Source organism: Rhyacophila brunnea, unplaced genomic scaffold (genome assembly GCF_057557595.1).
Source record: "Rhyacophila brunnea isolate RB1 unplaced genomic scaffold, BYU_Rbru_1.0 scaffold_139, whole genome shotgun sequence".
NCBI classification, from domain to species: Eukaryota; Metazoa; Arthropoda; class Insecta; order Trichoptera; family Rhyacophilidae; genus Rhyacophila; species Rhyacophila brunnea.
In genome coordinates this window covers 575649-579823 of record NW_028232795.1, presented here as the reverse complement: position 1 = coordinate 579823, position 4175 = coordinate 575649, and positions in this window count along the sequence as shown.

Below are 4175 nucleotides of genomic sequence, written 5' to 3'. Positions count from 1 at the left end.
ATAAATAGTTAATTACATTATTTATTTTAATTTATGACTTTTCTTAGATCAAAATTTTAAAGTTTCAAGTAAATATATTAAGCAACAACGCTATTAAATTAATGATTTTTTTTTTGATATTCTCTATTTAATTTTTCTAAAAATTCATCATACAACTTCGGGGGTTAGTCAATTTCTACTGTTATTCACAAATAAATTTTGTGTTAAAATATTAGCGACACTAATAATTAAACCAAATGAAAATTCTCGTTAACCTTTTTGTATGTTTAAAATTGTGTTTTCAAATTGAATAATATATTATAATTATCTTTTATTCATTTTTTCAATCTTATTTTATATAAAAGTTAGTTTATTACAATTAATACAAGACAATCGAACTCATCTTATTTAGAAGAAAAGAGCTGTTGATGAAGATATATCAGATATAAGTATCAAAATATTGATCAAGGAGCTGTGAAATGTTCTAATGGCTGATTACGTCTACATAGTTGGACTTAATCAAAACAAACTTAACAAATAAATATAAAATAATCACAATTAATAATGGTTTGCAGAGATAATATAGAATAAAAAAACAATTTATAATTTTCTTTATCCTCACAAAACTGCACTAAATTACATTTCTTTTTATATGGAATGCAAGATATTTGGCTTAAGAAAATGATTTAAAGCGTTGCTAATTTATGAAAAACGTTTTATAACAGAATAAATATTTGATACTTTCAAGAATTTTGTAAAAATATAGACCTAATTTTAGTAACTTTATATTTTAAAAAAATCTTATAAAAGATTATCTGCATAATGAATAATAAATTTTGTTGCAAATAAGTTCACGTTTTAAAACTTTGATAATTTTAAAAATCAGAAACACTTTAATCAATGATTAAAGGTTCTTTAACAAATAAACTTGTTGTTTGAGGCTTATTTTCTAGAAAAATATTGAAAAAGGCAATATATTCGTTCAAGAAATTCAACCTATTCTTTGGAGCCTTTATATTGCAATGATGGATATTTTTAAAATCGCAAAGTTTGTTCAAGAAATTATTTTTCTCTATTTTTTTTACCCACCATTAAAATAATATTTAAATATCCCGAACACTTATAATTTTATGATATAAAAATTGCAATAAAACGAACAATTTAAATATTTATAGCAAAATATTTTATTTTATATGTTTATTGTTACCTATAAATGTAAAATTATTAATTTTAGCTCTGATATCAATATGAACATCACTGCCAATAAATATTTTGCAATTATTTTCCCTCAAAATATTGATTTTTGCTGCCGATAATTTTAGGTTAGAAGCATTCTTGGTCAAATATTCATCCAGTTTAATCTGTAAATTTTCTCCAATGTGAGAATTTTGCTTTATAACATTTCTATTCCTCATAGTTACCCAATTTGTTATGGTAGATTTGTATCTTATAAGGCAGTTTTTTCCTATATTGCAATTTTCAAAAATAGTACAAAAGCTCAATATTATTGTTTCATCACCGATTTTAACGTTTTCTTCTATCACGCTATCGTGTAAAATTATTACTTGATTGCCCCATTGAAAATTCTTGCCTATTTTAGCAGTATTGTGTATTGCTACTTTTTTAAAAGTATATTTATCTCTGTAAATTTTGAAATCGCACTTTTCGTCATATGTAAAGAGAATTTCAACATTTTCATTTAAAAACTGATGTTTCGTTTTGATTTTTGAATCGGGGTTCATGGAAATCCATACATTGTAATTCACCCAACTACGCTTTGGAAAATTGAGTACATAAAACAATGGAATAAGATGTGCTGTGTGTAGGATATCATAAAACATCAATTTATTAAAGCTTTTATTTTTTAAAAGATCCAATAAAGAAATTTGACCATAAAGATATTGGCAGCTATATGGAAAATACGTCTTTCTGATACGTGAAAGCAAAATTTCAAGACCGTTTTTTCCTGTTATTTTATAGCGATTCTTTTTGTTCTGGATATTTATTTGAGAAAGAAGATTTGATTCGTATTTTTCCTGACTTACTAGCATATTCAACGGTTGACCAATGAAAAAGTCTTGTTCAAAAGAATAAAATAAACCCAAATCCATTAAAAATGGCTTATCATTAGTCGACTTGAAGTATTTTACACCATCAATAGTTCCCACAAATATGAGATAAGGTTCTTCTAGATCATGATTTCTAGCAGGGTGAAATTGCGAACCGGCTTTCATCGGATTATAATATGGAAATTGCTGATATTGAGCAGTTGAATAATAGTTTTTGTTATGATTTTGACTACCGAATTGATTAGATGCTACAGGGAAGCGGAACACGGGGGGTAACTGCAATGGTGGTTGATACGCATAATTAGGTAAAATAGCTTGTGGTGCAGTAATAGGGTAGCTTTGAATGAAAGGCTGACTTTCTGCTGAATTTGTGCCATTTGAATCTTTAGAAGAATACGATTTTACCTGCATGTTTGGATCTGCTTGAATTTGATTGTCAGAAACATTATGAAATTGTGTATACATGCGAGATTCATTGATAATTGGTGGAAAAAATGAAGAGTTTTGAATCTGTTGTAGATGATGATACCCATAAATTGGTTGTAAATTTTGTCTACGATCTTCTAAACCTTCAACTGAATATCTAGATCCGACATCTGGATTTTGCATTAATGAAAAATTATTCACGGAACCTTGGTTAACGTCATCATGTTTTATGAATATTTTTGGATTCTCTTTGGTTGATTTGACCAGGATAGTAAAAAAGAAAATCATTATTTTAATGGGATTGAAAAATTTTATATTTAGCACAACAAAACCTTAAATATATATTATTTGCTGAATACTACATACTATATGAAAAAGAAATATAATACGGACGCAATATCAGCTGCGTACCCGATATATTATTTTGGATTTTTAGATTACATATTTTATAAAGTATTCACGATTCCATATTTTAGTGCGATCAAAAAGATTGAATTTTTTTTGAAACCACAAGTGATAATAAAACATAAAATAATATTCAATCATTTAGAATGTGGTAACTTTATTTCAAACTAAAGTAATAGAGTTATATAATAGGTCTTGGATATTCAAACATGGATTTGTACGTTTAGAAACAAAGTATGCAAAAAATTCGTTTCTACAATTTTGGACAAAATAATTCTTGGAGCAAAGGTTGCATTAAGATTTAATATCCTAAATGTTAATTATAATTTAAATTCCAATAATTCGTAAGTAATAATTAATTAAGTCTGCATTAAAAAACCAGGAATGCCAACTATAAGTAGAAACATACGAAGAAAAATTAAGAAGTGATTAATGCTTTAACACATGTTCATTTTGATTTGGAGATATATTTTATTTTGTTCAGTTTATATTTGTTCAGGCAATACTATGGATTCCCTCTATAGAACAGATTTGACAGATACTTCTTTACATCACATCTTATTTTCTCAAGACTTAATCGTTCAAGTATTTTACTCAATTCCATTGTTTGTGCATATGATTCAGTTTTCATTCTATACCCCTTAATAGGCCACTTATAATATTTTGTAGCCGATCCATCATTACTTAACCTTAAAAGTATTGAAAGAATTTTATGAATTAATTTTGCGTAAAAATATCGAGTTTGTGTTAGTTATATGAAAAACCAATAATTAGAGCAATAAATTTGAGTTAAAAATCCCGGATGAAGCAGAAGCATACATGCAAGCTCTCATACTCCGCAAGACAGTTGAACTCATCTCATTTATGAGAAGAAGAGCAGTTGATAAAGATAGATCTGGGAAAAGTGTCAAAAGATGTATCAAGGAGATGCGCACTCTGTCAATGGGCTGGACACGTCTAAAGAGATATTATTTATAAAAAGAAACTTAACCCATAAATTAAAAAAACTATAGACAATCTATAGTTTTTGATAGTAAATTTAAATAATCTAAAATCAAATGAACACAAAAAACAAGGGCATGGGTTCTTTAATTTGGACAGTATAACTATTTTAATAGTAAAAATAAATATTTGTTTAATAAATAAACGAATTATGCATTAAACAAGCTGGAACATTGTTGGTTTATAATTTATAGCGATTAATTTTACTTTATTTGAATTTATATATAATGAACTAATAACTATTTAACCACGATTTTATTTATCACAACCATCATAAAAAAGTCTCTCTTGCTT